This window comes from Rissa tridactyla, chromosome 3, assembly GCF_028500815.1.
Source record: "Rissa tridactyla isolate bRisTri1 chromosome 3, bRisTri1.patW.cur.20221130, whole genome shotgun sequence".
In the NCBI taxonomy this organism is placed as follows: domain Eukaryota; kingdom Metazoa; phylum Chordata; class Aves; order Charadriiformes; family Laridae; genus Rissa; species Rissa tridactyla.
Genome location: NC_071468.1, coordinates 28301680 through 28318597, shown reverse-complemented (window position 1 = coordinate 28318597; position 16918 = coordinate 28301680). Strand labels below are relative to the sequence as shown.

General features: G+C 41.3%; 2 long non-coding RNA genes across 13 annotated transcripts in view; one reads left to right on the top strand and one right to left on the bottom strand.

The window, feature by feature from the left end:
* Positions 1–16918, top strand: part of LOC128907450 (uncharacterized) — a 118498-nt gene that overhangs the window by 65551 nt on the left and 36029 nt on the right. The window lies entirely within an intron of this gene.
* Positions 2865–16918, bottom strand: part of LOC128907446 (uncharacterized) — a 140466-nt gene continuing 126412 nt past the window's right edge. For 11 of the 12 annotated variants that reach the window (XR_008465603.1, XR_008465604.1, XR_008465598.1 and 8 more), the window contains one exon: positions 2865–15836. This is a non-coding gene — a long non-coding RNA (uncharacterized LOC128907446). The remainder of the gene's footprint in view (positions 15837–16918) is intronic. The other variant, XR_008465606.1, reaches the window with a different exon arrangement.

The window sequence follows — 16918 nt, the reverse complement described above, 5'->3', positions numbered from 1 at the left end:
AATAAGAGAATCAGATCTTTTTAAGTTCTATTTCTCTGATATCTTTTGAAAAATACCTATGCTTAAAGAAAAGGTACTTTCTGCAAAAAAAACCCTTTGCATACTGTGGGTTTTTTCTTTGCATGATAAAGTTTCCTCTTGTTGTCCCTTAACTGCTTGGTCTCTTGTTTCCAAAAGGTGGAAAGTAAAGCAACCATCCCCATACATCACTATTTTGTTTTATCATAATGATGGTGGGCACTTTCACCTTCTCTCAAAAACAATGAAATAATTGTTGGAGCTTATTATTTAGATGAAAAACAATGTTCTTTCACTGAAACAGCCATCCTAATTTGTCATATTGATATGGATATTTATATTGACATAAACTGCATTATGTTCTTGAATTTTGATTCCAGGGTAAATCTACTGTTTCTTTTTAGTCTACTCTTTTTTTTTCTACCATTTTTAAAAAAACTGTTTTCCCTTTTCTCTGTACTCCATGCCAAATCACCTAAAGGATGTACAAGCCATTAACATGCATGTGGGTCTCAACTGTGCAAAAGAAGTTGCCTGTTGTGTAGACAGACTTTTCAGCTCAAACGTCTGAACTAAAGCTCCTCTCTGACATTGTGTAGGCAAATCCTGAAGTCCGTCAGCACCTTCCTCACGAAGTGTCCCGTGCAGATGACCTTATTCGCTACAGCTGGCCCAACTGCGCTTCCCTCACAGTCAGATTGCCTCACACCTTCTGGGCTGATGGCATGCAGCTCTGGCCTCACCTTTTTCATGGGAAAGTACGTTAACTCTTCCCATGGAAAAAATTGCCACGTGGTCCAAGTATCCTGACCCAATTCTGACTTCCTTACACATCTGTCAGAACATTGAAAACTATTATCTTCTTGATCAGCAAGGTGAGGGTGTGGTCCTCTTTCTCCCTTTCTTCCCCTCCAAAAACTTATATGTAATACACATGAAGTGTCACAGACAAGAAAGAAGAAACAATGGACTGACTCTACATGGGCACAGCAGTTACCTATAAACGACACTTATACTGGTTCAGGATATACGACATGGCAGGCCGAAATGTTCAGAAAATACTATAAACAAACAATCAAAATCATTATTGCAATTTGAGAACCAGCTAGAGAGTACTTGGACATAAATCACTTTATGTGAGCAGAAACACAAAGGAAATATTGCTGAAATGTTGGCTGGCAGCCATCTTAAAAAAGGTCAGATTTTTTTTTTAGGTGAACCATATGTAAAAACACAACACTTCTGGCTAACATCTTTTTTTTTTCCCCTGAAGTTCGCAATATTTTCAGTCAACACTGTGGTTTTTCTGCACGTTAGAATATGTATTTATGAGATAGATAACAGCTCAAGTCCTCATTACTCTTCATAATTTCACCATTATAGCTGCCTTACGTGACTTTCCCAGCCACAACATTACACTAATCTGCCAGTGAAGGAGTCCCCCATCACGATGGAGCCTGCTGAGCATTCATGTAAGGATGTTTCAGGGAGGAGATAAGCCTGGACGAGGGGCAGAACCGATGGCCAGCAGCCTTGGGCTTTGGGGACCATGAGAAGGAGAGTTAATCAAAAGACTACTAAGTTGGGACTGAAAACCTTGTCTGGCTCCAGGTTTGCCACCTGTATTGCCCTGTGTGCACGGTGCCACTCGTGTGGTCGGGCTCAGGAGCTCTGGTCTGCTGCAATGAGTGCGGAAGCGGGATCATTCAACAGAAAGTGTTACTTTGCAGAGTTTTATGAAGCCCACAGTCGTGTTTTCTTCTGTCAGCCTCAGGCACAATGCAGGGTTTTGTAAAGGAGCAGCCTCGGTCATTCGCCTTGGTGGTCACTCAGGGTCACCCCCAGGAAGCTCCAGGGAAAGAGAAGGGCAAGCAGGGCTTGTGGGGGGGATAGAAGAGGGCAGTGTCTGGGTCACGCACGGCATGGGGGCATCAGACCTGAACTGTCCGCACTATAGAGCAATTAGAAACACTGTTGCAGTAGCTGCAAGGACACTTTTCTGCGATTGGCACTCTTCTCTGCCCACGCTCTGCTTCAAAGGGAGAGAGGGCAAAGCTTTTCCCTCTCACCCATCCACCCCTCTCCTGGTGTTAGTGAGCAGGTAGGGACCCCCACAGAGGGCTATCCCCACCAAGGCAGAGAGGCAGGGACACGGCTCCCAGACCAGTTTGGAGAAGAGGATGTGCCCCAGTGCCCTTTCTAGTGCAGGATGGCAAAGATCCCCCCTGGCTTTCAGCTGTGCCTAATACACACAGCCCAGCTCTGAGACTAGCTTGCAGAAGGTGGATTTTTGCCTTCATACATTCCTGTAATACACTCAGTACCCTGCAGCAGAGTGACGCAAGGTCCAAGAAAGGGTAGCATTTGTTAAAATTAATGCCAAACTACAAAAAAGTCCCCTTCCTAAGGATGTGGGTATCCCTGACTTTTCTTTTAAGCAAACTGCGTGTACACTGAACAATGTGCAGAGTCCTGCTGAGGCTTCAGTAACTTAATTATGCTTTATTCTCTTTCTAACCCACCCACATACATGTTTTACCAATTTAAACTTTTTATAGATCCTCCTAAAGTCTTTTCTGCTGTGCTTTGGTCTTAGCATCATACTTGTTTTTCTTGCTTCAGCCATTGCTCAAGTACAGAGTGCCTTCTTATGTCTGTGTAATACTGTGCAGGACAGTTTCCATACCTCCGTGTGAAGTAGAGCTAAAAGAAGGAATAAGGAAGGAGAAACAAATGGACTTTACCTTGTGCCACAGCTCTGTCTGGCTCTTCTGTATAAAATACACAACACCGACTTAGGAGCTTTGATCCTTGCATGCCAATAAATTACTGGAGGTAGACATAAAAGACACTAATGGAATCATATACTAACGAAACCTAGAGCGCTTAAAACTTAAGTAACTTGTCACAAAGCAAAAACTGTCACAAAGTGCTAACTGTACAATTAGGTCCAGGCACACACTTCTGCAACTGTAAAGAGGGGATCTTGCTTACAGATAAAGGCCATATTCTCTGCGTTGGACAGAGTGATTAAATACATATATTAATATAAATATATAATATACAGGCATATTTAAAATGAAGCATCTAAAGAGGCATACCAACTTACCTTTCAAATCAGGAATAATGAGAAACATTTTGAGCCCAATTACTTTCAGCTGCAAGACAACAGACGATTCCAATGGGCTCTGTACCACTGAAAGCCTGTGCAGTGTTTTGCAGGACAAAGTTCAGATTCATCCTAAGATAACACATTCATTCATCTTTGAGAGCTTCTTCCCCAGCTAAAACTCTCTCTTGTATTCGAATAGTGTAACAAATCCCTCATCAACTCAAAAGCATTCTCCCTGGCAAAAGACGGAATTTGAGGACTAACAGCAAAACTTGAAGTTTTAGAATGAAAAAGAAAAAGATAGACTTTCTCAGTTGATAATCGCCGCCACCTTCTTCTATAAGATTCTTGTGCTGAGTTGAGCTGATTATAAAAGGAATGGGTTTCCTAGAAAAATAGAAATGTTGTCCTAAAGAAAGATGCTTTTGAGATCTAAAATACAAGAGTTGAATTCCATTTTCAAATGGCAGTCATAAACTAACAAGATTTACATAGGAAAGAGCAATGTGCAAAATGCGTGAAGTTTTTCTAGTACGGAAAATTATTTCTGGCAGTTGCACCACTTGAGATAAGGGGCGATGGAGACATGAGCAAATATCTTGGCATCACTTGGTGTGAGCTTGGAGCTCTGCCTAGCAACATTTCTAAAATGAATCAAAGCTCATCTGGCATCCTGCTTAATCTTTAGCTAATGCATTCATTGGGGCTTGGGCTTCCCCCATGTATTACGAAGTTACTAGCACAATAGTGATTGTTTCACTTCAGTGTGGCATATAAAGTGGGGAATATTTGGGAAGTTATACCCACAGGCAGAGTAATGATCGTACCTTCACTCAAAGTCATAGGGTGATACTCATTTGTGTTGGTCCTAATCGTACAATAGGAGATCAGAATATGTTAAGAGCTTGGGCACAGCAAATGAAGCACAATCCACGCTCTCTCCACCTGAGAGCACACATTAAAGTTTACTGTACATTGAGATGAAGAACATGACAGTAGATTCTGTTGGAGGTGAGTGTTGAATGGAAGATGCGAATATCCATTTCTGATGAGGTACGCATTTCTGAACTCCACCCGGGACCGCACTGGGATCAAGAAAGTCAAGCCCCAGAATTAGCTGTATGGTACTGGATGGAATAATTTTTTCATATAGAGGGCAGGTTGTTTTATAAAATGGCATTAGCTTATTCTCTACAAAACAGGAAAGACTTGCTTCAGGCAACTGAAGGAAGCAGCAATTGCCCTTTTTATTCTTTCTTCTCCCTGAGGGGATATAAGGCAATGAGTCAACTTTGATTCTCCCTTCAGTCCCACTGTCAGAGAGGCTGCCAAGTATATATTGGGTCCCCAAGGGCAAAAGGCCTTCAAGCAGATATTTGTGATACTTATCCCTGTGGCTAGTGCTGAAAATTAAAGACACATGATGTGCAAAACCCAAAACAAGCAGCATAGCTTTCCAAAGACAGCCAGCTGCTTCACTGGGAACTGCCAGAGCAAACAATTAGGAATTCAGCAAGGCTATTCACACGGCCTGCTTCCTTGTTGGACAGTTTGGTATTCTCTGCCGTGAGGGGAGACAACTTTGATATTTCAGAAAGATTATAAAAGTGATTATTCATCACTGGCTTTGTCCAGCTGGGGAGGTAAGGGTATGTGTTTGTTTTGAAAGAAAAAACAACTGAAGCTTCCTCTGTCAGCAAGGCAGTTCATGAAATGAACATTTCATAAGTACTAAATGTGAATTACATTCTAACTGAGAAATTATCAATAAAGGAAAGCTGTTTAGGAGGTTAACCAGCACTATCAAAACTGAGAAGAACTGACATGATACGTTATTTCCAAATGGTTTTCTAAATTAAAGTGAAAGGAAGGGACACAAATCAAGTTGCCAAATTAATTCTCTTCCTGATAAGCTTCGTGGAGGTCCAGATACCACTTTGCTGATGTGGTGCAATTGCAATGAAAAGCCACAGTCTAGTATGCACAATAACCCCAGCGCTGTCAAGTTAACAGAGAGGCAGACTGTGGAGTCAGCTGTGCTCAGGAGAATCACTCCGGATTTACCTGGGTAAGACTGAGAATTGAACCCGTTCCATAGAGTAATCCACCTCCTATGCAAGCATGTGAAGGAACTCCAAAACTGACATTACTGAACTTCCCAAGAGTACAGTATTTCTGTGTACCTTCTTTTCAACTTCAGATGCACTTGTAAAACACTGTGCTTCTGCCAGTGAATATCACTTCTCGTACTTTGGCTAGATAATTGATGATTATTGACTGAAGTCTACAAAATTGAAATAAGCCTAGAGATCAACGAATGTAGAGTTCTTCACATATATCAATACCTTAGCAAAAATTGTAAAAAATGCTACAGAAGCAAGAACAAAACTAGTTGCTGGGCACAGCTCTAAAACCCCATAAAAAGCGTTGCCAGACAAGTACCATTCAGGCTGAAAAAGATGAAGATTTTTAAAATGCAGTGCTTAACAAGGTTAAGAACAAATGCCCTGCGTACCAGCTGCGTATCAGACACTCGAATTCGTATCAGCTTCTTTACCTATGGATGGCAAAGTGTCAGGATGTGAAACTTGTCTAAACCTCGTCTAACTCTTGACCTAGACAGTGACCAGATCTTGGGAGGGCATGACTTTCTACACAATTTCTAAACTTCCTCGTTCTATCAGGGTTGAACGCTCTCAGAAAAACAATCCTTTCTGCAAAGCTGTTAAATGCTTCTTGCTATTTCACCAAGTGCTATCTTATCACCCAAGAAGTCATACTGCGTATTCCACCTCCAGTTTCACGAATTAGCGTAGTTCTTGGAAATGAAAATCCTATCTCAGATCTTACCGGAAATATTATCACAGAAGCCTAAATGCAAATAAACAAGAAGAGCACATGCCACCAGAGGTTTAGCAAAAACAAATTTTAAAAAAAATCTCTATCCATTCAAATATCACTGGTTTGAAAAATCATCTGAGAAGTGAGTATAATGGTATTTGCATTCCTTCAACAGAGATAATATATAAATCAAATAACCCAAAGGAGGGAAAGAGCGCAAAAATATAAAGGAATGCAGAAAAGGAAAATGGCCATATATGCATCTATCTATGACTGATTTATAATTTCATAGATACAGCTAGATGAAAAAAGACTAAAAGATGACAAGGAGAAAAATATGTTAGTGCTCAAGATAAGAACAGACGTTGCTGAGGGGTTGATCTTCACAGCTTTTCCTGAAGACCTGGACTGTTGTGAGGGATCTCATGTGAACTGCTCACAAATGAAATTGGCAACATAACTCCCGTTCAGTGCATATTTGAACCAGGCTTTTACTGACGCAGTTCTGTTTTCTGATTAGAATCACTTTTCTCTTTTTTCCCCTCCTGCTAATAATATTTTGTGTACTACTGAATAGTTCTATGGAAAATACAGGTTTTAAATTACTAAGGACAGGGGAATTGACAGTTCAGCTGAACTACATAGATGTGTCAAAACCAAAAGCTCTTCATAGAGGTTAGTGAAAAAATATTATTTCTTAAGTTAACATCTTCTTCAAGATATTATTTCTCAAGCTGATCTTTCTTAAATAGATTTATTTTATTTTTTGCTAGTTGTAGAAACTTACTGTAGGACCAAACGGGCCATCTTTTCTTTTCTAGATTAGTGCCTTCTGAGCAGGCGTGGAAAGATATGTAGTATTTTTTAAGGCATCTCTCCTGAACAGTGCAGAAAGAGTTGTAGGTGCTGTATTTGTGAGTAGGCAGAGAATGACGGTTTCCAGTGAAGCTTTCAAAAGCATGAAATTAATTCTAAGAAAACTTCTGAAACTTGGACTTTTCCTGCAAGCATATGATACATATGCCTCAAAAACATAAAACCTAAGAACTCAATCAAAATCAAAACCACTGAGCCAATACTAAAAAGCCATTCAGTTGGAGGTATACTGTAACTAGGATCTGTTTCTAGAAAATGAAAACCAGCTTTGCGCTCTTTCTCCGCATGCATAGGCTGCTGAAGCATGCGTTTTGGTGGCCTCTGCCTGAATACACTGCATTCTGGCAATATGGCAAGAAGCCAATAAGATAAAACACACCATGAGATCATATTTTGTAAATCAGAACTTTCCCAAAGAGTACCAGTGACATAATGGATCTAGAAATTAGTAAAAAATATCATCAGTTTCCATCCTTGAAAGCTCAGTTTATACCTATTTACCATCTTCTAATGTTATATGAAATTCGTAGACATAGTGAATGCAACAGTTAAATCAGCACTGAAGAACTTGACTGGATAACCAGTCTAAGGATCTGGATGACTAAAGCATTAGCTCTGAATGCAAATGTAAAGGGATAAAATTCCGCTGGTGTTATACAGCTGTAAATCTGGAACAACCCTTCCGAGATGTTACAGGAATATAGCAGAGCTCAAAATCAGTCCAAAATCACTGTAATGCTACTATTCATTACTAAACTACAGGAGAATATGTGTATTTACAGGCACAGGAATGGCAAAATTAGAGGAAGAAACTCATAAAAAGAGTAAATTCCTTAACAGAAAAAGAAAGCACAAAGATACACAAGCTTGAATGTTCTGGAGTTATAGATGGTAACAACTAACCAGTTTTTCATTTTCTTTCAAGTTTCCCACACACCTAAGCCTACAAGCAGGTTGTGCCCTTAAATTATCTCTGGATGTAATACTCATAGAAAGACAGGCTGTAAACAATGAAACATAATTAAATGGGTCTGAGAAACACCTGTCCAAGTACCTATGATTAAATTATTTCATCTTTAGTTTAGGGCAGCAAGTTTCCCAGGATTGTATGTACCTACTTTATAATGGGGATCAAAGTGTTGGCCATGTAAAATGAGAAACAGGCCAGTGCAAAACTGACACAGAGTTAATCCATGGTATACACTTTTCCATCATAGTAAATGCTGTTTCTGTGCAGTGAGCCATCAGTAATCTCAATTCTTTTTCCTGTAAGTAATACAGCTCTGGTTAGATTAATTTGCCCTTTCAGAGTTACTGTACTTCAATTTGCCCTGTACTTTAGACTTCCTCTGCAAGCTGCAGTTTAACAGATTTTATGAAGATGCAACTTCGTTAGAATAAAAATATTGTTATGTGTTCATACTGGAGTTCCAGAGGAACAGAGCTTTAATCCCCCGTTGGTTATATACATTGAACTTCACAGTTTCTGTACAGCTTCAGAGCATTGCTATGACATTTTAAAGTCACCATGCATAAGCATTCCTTAGTAGGAAGTATTTAGTCAAGCTAATGATTTTTTTAAAAATTATATTACTGTCACTGCATAGCTCCAAATAAATGATAAGGAAGTTGTAGAAATAATGATTGCAATGCCTATCAATAGCACACTGATAATTTAGGCCTGTAACTCCTGTGCAAACAGCTTGCGGAGTGAAAAAAATATTTCATGTAGCTTTAACTTGACATCCATTACCTGTACAAGCCTGAGCACAAGATCAAAAATCTCACTTTAAAAATTAAAGTAGTCTGTGAGATACTATACCTGCATTTTCTATTGCTTTCATAGCTTGGCAATTGTTTGGTACGACCACTTGCACAAGCTCCTGAGCTCCTGCTGATTCTTCAGATTACCGACAAGAACTCCTCTTCTGGATGCGAGAGATTGTCCTGTTTAACGTATCATTAAAAAGTTGTGATTTACACCGATCTTTGCCAACGTACAAGTGCTAACTGCGCTTAATTCTGTGTGTGCTAGTACAGAACCTGGGGAAGCCGAGACAACAGGAGTAATTTTTCAGTGTAAGTGGGCTGTTAGGGTCACCTGCTCGGGTCCTAACTTAGCATATGGAAAGGGCTATGTGTAAAACACAGACTGCAATCTAGATTTCACCGTACCTTTCATTATTAGTCAGACACCTCTTTCTCTCCCTATTTGCATGAATTGTACACAGCAAACTTGTTTTCTTCAAAGAAAAAGCAAGGGTCTTCCTCAATTAGCCACCCCCTCTCAAATCAAATCAAAGTTTTAATAAGATGGCAAGCAATACAAAACTATTAACAACTTCCTAAAGAAGAAAAGCATATTTCTTGCCATCCCTCGGTGAGCTGGAGCCCATTTTGATAACCTGGTTAGCTGCCAGCTTTGCAAGCTACTGAAATATTTTTGGCTCTGGACTATAATCAGACAAAATGAACAAAAGGGAAAACAATTATCAGAGCAGTTTTGTTTCTGGAATTTAAATCCTGCCAGGTCCCTCAGTTTTGCAAACTGCCACCTTTTCAGACTTCTTCTTTGTGATAAACCCTCTTTGCTGGATTTACAGTGCCAGCTGAATGGCAGATTCCCACTACAGGGGGAGTGATGGATGAGGCTTACTTCCTGGCTCCTGCAGCAAACCGCCCACCTAGCCTGGGAGCCTCCACTGTACTTTTTGCCTTTGGCTTTGAAGTTTCATCTTTATTGGAGTCTAAATGCTTACTAAAGAGGGAGAATTTCGTCCTTGAAGCTGGCAGAGCTGTTCTCATTTCTCCACTGGTTGTGCAGAAAAATCCAAAACATTCTGGGCTTAGCACAAAAGCTCAGTAGCTCTTTTAAAAGGACCTCCCCTCTTTTCAGGGTCATTTGTTTTAAATATATGGAGCACTAGTCAGGGAGCAAATGAAGGAGATAGATAGAAGAAAAAATTTATAAAATTAATTAAGGCCTAGAGCGTAATGAAAAACACCCCCACAAAATCACATTAGAGATGGGTTTTTGGACCTGGCTTCTCTTCTGTCCTTCTCCTGACAGGATTCATTCTTCCGACAGCAGCTCAGTGGCCATTGACATGGACTATCTGCTCCAGTGCTGCTCTCCCAGATGAGGTGCCCAGTGTCCCCAGGCCAGCTTTCAGAAAAGGCTCAAACTCTGTGAAAATCTGAGCATTTTTGCAAAGGTCTGAGGATCCTCACAGAATGGGTGAAGCCAGAGTCCCCTTTCCTGCAATGGCAATGCGTTCTGATGTTGCTCAGAGCAGGGAAGGATCAAAAGTATTAACGTAGGCTACCTTGGGAAGAAGGAGACTAGGTTGAGAAGATGCCAGTCCTTCTTAAATTTTTAAGTCAGACTAGATGTCTTACAACGGTCATAGTCCACAGGATACTTTTTGCAGACTATATATATTGCAAGCTGAAGCTTGAAGAATGTGAGGATAAGTACTTAAAAACACAACATGCAAATATGAAACTGAGTAGATCAAACTTAAAATAAGAATGAGAAGCAGTGTGACTTTCTTTGAATCCGGTCAAAGTTGTACGTCCCTTTACTGTTATCTGAATGGGATCAGATATTGTTGGCATAGTAATACGCAAAAATCATGTTGTTATACATGCACACAATCTGTTTTACCAGCTAATACTTTGCAATACTACAAATGACTGCTTCCCCTCCAAGATCTTTTCTGAACAGTGAGAAATTTAAAAGAGAAGCACAAGGAATTTTGCACGAGATGAGGAAATAAAGAGGATTCGCGCAAGTGTTTATTCCCACATTAAATTGGAGGGTGCAGCAGAGATACTGCATTTTTTATTCAAGCTGAAACTCTGCTTCAGTCCCGGTATGACCATTCTTGGGGAGTTCACTGTATGATTTTTTTCTTTTACAGAAATCCAGTTTAAAGTGCCCTGAGATATCCAGAAGTGGAGCAAACAAACCTGACTTGAAAAGGTCAGAAATTAAAATCTGTCAGTCAGTGCTACTAGCTAACACAGTTAGAGCTGCCCTCCCATTCTTTTCTCTCTAGTGAACTACTGGAAGACCAAGTAAAAGAGCTATGATGAAGACATTTGGAAAAGCTACTTATAAACAACAGTGAAACCCAAAGGTGGGTGTAATCCTGTGGACAAGGCCTCCCTCTGTGCAAAGATATTCCCTGTCACAGGACAGGAACAGTGTGCCACAGTGAAAGGTGCCAGCAGTGGGAGGAAGAACATAAAACAAATTAGCCCTCTCCCCTTTCCACCAGTAAATCCGTCTGGTAACAGCTGTTACCTATCCAATTTATACAATCTCTTCTCCAAAATCTTTGATGTCCAGAAAACTGGAAAATCTAATTGTGTCTTGGGAAAAAGAATAAAAAAAATATTGAGAAAGTAATAAAAAACACAAACAATTCTCTTATTGCAATACGTGCTGAGAAAGAAAGTTCTCCAGATCTGGTTAGTTAGCAAACTCTTTTATAAACCAGTCATGAATGGATGAAATTTACTATTCATGGTTATGGAAATACAATTAAAAAAAGGACTTGCTTCATTCAGCAATCTTGAGAACAATGATATATTTTCATTTGCTTTGCTAAGGACAACTAGAAAATGAGAGCATTGAGGCTTCCTCTGAAAGTCTTCAGCTAACACAGCCAGGGCATAGTTTAGCCCATTAGCCCAAGGGCCTGATTCTCCATTACATCAGCTCTAATGGAATTACACTTGTGCAATGAAGACGATAAAGAAATAAATAAATAGGCCGTAATATTTCTGGTTCTATTATACGACCAAGCCGGCGCGATTCATCGGACTCCGGGAGGTCTGTGGTAAGGCACCAGAGGTGGAGCAGCTTGGCTGCTATCTACCACACCACGGCTTCCCAGCTGGAGAGAGGGGCACACACCGACCCCAATCCCACGCTGGGAACGCTGTGACTCCTCTCTTCGGCACTGACGAAAGGGTCTGAGATGTGCTACCTGTGGCACATACCCTATAGTAGTTAAACGGGGAATGAGAGCCCTCTTCCATTCCTTTTGCCCCAGACAAAAGTGGCAGCATTACACAAACGGGCACCGCTTGGGGCACGTACGCGGCCGCAGAGCATCGCTGCTCGCTCACGTCGGGTGCATCAGGCTACCCGGGGCTGGGATCAGGCAGGGCTTGGCCAGCTGCATGGGAAACAAACAGCAGCTCCTTCTGGAAAAAAGAGGGAAGGGGCCAGTCTCCACACACCTGTTGAAATAAGATTATAAGATTTAGGTTAGGAATGCCAATATGCTGTTCCTGCATGGATCCTGCAGGCACACCTGCGGTACCTAGCAGAGATAGCAAAGCTTCGCACAGATATGACCTGCTCTCACTGCTATGAAACAGGAATAGCACTCATACCCAACCTGATAGGCAAAGTGAGAGAGAGAATCTGAATTTTAAATATGAATTTTAAAGCTCTCCCTGTATCACCATCCCGTTCACCTATAACTCCTGCGCGCACAAATCTCCTCGGTTACATGTCAGGTAATACCCCCAACACAGCTATTTTTTTTTTTCTATTTGAAGATTATTCGGTAGAAACTCTCATTGGCTTATTTTTCTTTTAAATCACTACAAAACGTCTCTCTGTTTTTGAGGGGGAGGAAAGTAGAAAGGGGAGTAGGGCTGATGCATTTTAAACGTTAAGGGAAATAACCCCTTCAAAGTACAAAATCTTTCACAGGCAGACTTACGTGATTCGTGAAACTTGTGTGTGACTGCTGTTCATAACTCCTACCACACTCTGCCTCCTTCACCCTCTGACACATAGCAAGAAAACTGGATTCAAAATGAGATTGCACCATGGTGAATTCATTCCTTGAATTGCATCGTACGTTTCAGCAATACACAGCGTGGGAACACGTCGATTAGCTCTCGCTTTGAAGAAATTGGATTTGCAAAGGTCAGCAGTGGCTCGGCCCATTTCTCAGCAGATCTTTGGCTTGCTTTTCATCCCGGGACTAGCAGGGAGGAGGTCAGAGAGGAATGACAAAAAGAGCGAGCTTTTTGAAGCGAGCCCAAAGAATCTGACCGTGCTCGCAGCAGCGTGGAAGTCTCTTTTGCTCACAGCTAATAAATAGGTAGATTTTAAACCAAATTTATGGGAATAACTTTCGGGGTTTACTTTACATATTAAACAATTCATTATTTTGGTATAAACTACGAAACGCTTTCCAGTGTAACTTTCAGTCTGGTGAGAGCTGCCTGAAGCTAATCCATAGAAACAGCCTCCTTGCCCTCCCCCATCCGTCCCTGCTTTTGTGCGAAGGGGAACAGCCAGCCTGGAAAAAAGGTGGAAAGAGGCAAAGCTCAGCCCCCAGTGGAAGTGTGAAACCCAGGGAGTTTGTGCTCTGTGTTTCTTCTTTGAAACACGTTTCCCAGTTGTTTTGCTTGCTCCCGTGCCAGCCTACTGAGACAGAGGTAGCTTCATTACCCTTTTGAGCCGGAAAACTCACAAAATACTTTGGCCACCCTCCACACCTTATTAACATAAACTGGAGTTTCCTCCCACTGCTGGCAGGGCAGGGTCCTGGGAACGTGTGATCACGGCGTTTCGGCGGCTGTTGCCGAGGTTCGTCTTGTTCCTGTGGCGAAGGATTACTCCTGGATCCCCAACAAGAGGTTGCTGTGGGCACTTGTGCCGGAAAGCCACAAAAGAGGGAAGGACGTGGGGGAAAAAGAAAGGATGGCTGGTCAGAAAGGAATCCAAGGAAACCAGCAAGCCTGAGTTCCTTCACCTGTAAATATTTAACACCTCTTGCAGAAATACAGTACATACAGACTGAAACGTGTCTCCTAGAAAACTGGGAATAATGGACTTGTTTGCTCCGTTAGTGTATTTTTTTCAGCAGGTCCCTTTCATACACCTCCATTTCTCTGGCTTTAAAGCCTTGTAAAGGCTTGTGGTGTGGGGAGAGAGTAGAGACAATGCCTCCAGCTGCTGTCACAGGTTTCCGGGAGCTGTAAAAATTCACTTTTACCCTGGCTCTTCCAACAATCAACATTGCAGTATTCTAGCATAAAATATAATTTAGAAAGTATCCAAATCATAGAAGGCTAAATCCTGATGCTCTGTAGGCTCCTGTTAAGTAGCCAGTACCAATCCAAGCGAATTTTCCCTGTCATTAATTAAGAAAAAGCCGAATGCCAGCTTTTGCCCTAATTTATTTGACTCGGAGAATTCCCTTCAGAGCCGGTCCCAGGGACTCCCAGAGGTCTGGCTGCTGGGGAAGGTGCCAGCACTAATACTGCAGATCTTGGGAAACCTGCTGGAGGGGAGCATTTACAGCATGTGTAAAAGAAGTGTAGGGCAGAGCATTTCAGGAAGACGAAGAAGATGAAAAGAGAGTGGCTATCGTCAAAATGACAGATAAGTGATGTTTCTGTGACCTAACAGGAAGTAATAAACGCTGGTTTTAGGCTTTTGGTGTGGAAATGGCTTGTTCACCTACTGCTGCGTAACTGCATCAGGCTTCCCCCAACATCTAATCATCTCCATGAAAGAATGAGTCTATGGAGGGCTTGTAACAACTCCATCAAGGAGATTGTGCCAGCGCTCCTCGCAAGTGTTATGTTACCACGGATCCAGGCATACCCTGGAGTTTCTCATTACCTCACGTACCAGCAACTCTTCAGCTGAGCCTTCACTTCCCAGTTACAGATGTGGAAGCAAGTAGGGGATCTGAGTAAGGTTCCCCAGCTAAGGGCATCTCTCTCTAGAACTAGCACTTTGTGCTAAATAGGAGATCCCATGCAGAGGTTTGGTTACAGATTCCTTTCTAGGAATGTAATTTTTAATTCCACCGATTTCTGCAAAATTTGACCTGTAGGAAATTGTCATTTAAGGATACACACATCATTTGCAAATTTTGCATCTCTGTGCAGGTAAACCTGTATCTGACCCGCGGAGTTTAGGCGTAAGGAATTGTATCTGGATTACCTGTGCACAGCTGTTCACTCTCAGCCATCAAATCCCAGAACCAGGTTCTTTTTTATATTTAGCATCTCCTTGTCCCTCTGTTTTCATTTTTAATACGTGCTTTTATGTGTGATATTTTTATCAACACTTACTTCAGCTTCCTTCAGTGGAGAAAGGTGTCCTTACTGCACCTTTCACGTATGAATAAGCTTTGTAACCGAAAACAAAAAGTGCTGGGTTTAGCTTTCTTTTTTCAAAAACAAAACAAAGAAAGTCAGAAGGTTAAACAACTACAGTTGAGGCTACCTTGCTGAGCTGCAATAAAAAAAGAAAAGATTGGTCTGAACACACATTTTTTTATTGAAAAAGAATGCACATAAATTACAGCTGCTGACCACGTAGTCATTCTTTTTATGAGGTGTTTCCCTATGCTCATATATGATTTCCCCATATAAATTCCCTGTTGGTCTGAAAACTGCTCACATGAAACCAGTGTTTTTCTTAATAAACTGTCCACAGAATCCGTATTTCATCTCGGATGTAAAAAGTTCATTAGGGAAAAAAAGCATCCCAGTGTCCTGGTGGAAGGCAATAGCAGACGCTATCCAAGCTAAAAAAAGATCTGCCTGCTGAATGCGTAGCCTTTTTTCCCTGCTTTTCTACTTAATTATTTTCCATAATTTAATAAAATCCAATATAACATAGCACATAGTGGTGCCTCCAGTAACAACCATCTCGTCCAGAGCTGAAAAAAGCAATCCTGTTTCATTGAGTATTTCAGTCTGTTAAATTTTGTTTCATTTAAAATTCTCTAGGAGAGGGAATAGGCACCTAGCCTGTCTCCGAGCCCAGAAACCTTGAAGTCTTCTGCTCTGAAAGAGCCCGTTTGATCAAATGCCTTTGAACCATTCAGTGTGGAAGGCTGGGAACTGCTCCAGGTCTGCTTACCAGGGTCTTCTCACCAGGGAAAATCACTGGAACCAGAATCAGATGTTCCATATGGGATGCTCAGCTGTAAATCTGAGAAAGCATTAAAAGTCTGAAATTGTGAAAAAATTCCCCTAGCACACACATGAAAATGAAAACCCACATTCACCACTACCTCTGCTACTCCACGTAGAAAAGAGGCAACGCTAAACTAAACTGGATGGCTGCGTATTAAGGGTCATCTCCTGCTCTTACTATGGGAGCACAGCTGTCTCCTGAAGGAACCGGTGAGTTCAGCAGAGACCGGGTGAACAATGTGCTCCTAAGAGATTCCTCCTTCGAGAGAAAAACGCTTGGTTTGACAAGCTGTTGGATGTGCGTCAGAATGTGACAGACGGGGGACATTTTTAGCAACACTTCACTGAACTAGCGTAGCAGAGTGTGGTCCCCAAAAGCACAGTTGCTTTCATTCCCATAATTTACTTTCATCTGTCTTTTTCAAAACCTTCCCTAATTAAGCTTAATTGCCATGCAGTCACACATTAGTGCAACATTCTGTCCACTTATGGACCACCCATAAAATGTTGCATAGCATTAATCCTGGAAAGTGGTAGATGGCTTGTTTTGTTTTGTTTTCTAATGTGCATAAGTGCCTATAATGCATAGTGATGGCTTTCTGGAACTGATACTTGACTCTGATTATCATGAAAAGATTCTTAGTTTACATGAGAAAATTAGAGAGGTCAGAAGGGTGTTTGTGTTTTGGGAAAAACAAGCATTTGTGACGATTTGGAATCTAATCTGGTGCAGAACTCAGCCATGGGGATTTCCAGCTCTTTGTGATATTTAACTCCTTCTTAGGACTGTTATGGGCAGACCATAACAACCTGGACACCCTCAGTTTTTGAGAGTTAGCTAGGTTCTCTGCATCACTTAAGTCTTAGCAACTTAGACTCACAATAAGCAGTGATCTGATGACCTAATGAAACCCATGAGAACTGTCTTTAAAGCTGGACAAAGGTCTAGTCTGAAGGACGTCTCAAAATAGTTTATAGGAGCTGATCCATAACAGAGTATTTAGAAATAGTAAAACAGAACAACAGCAACACAGAATCACAGGGAAGTTAACTGAAATAGCCTTACAGGCAGCTGATTATTCATCTCTAAAAGTACAG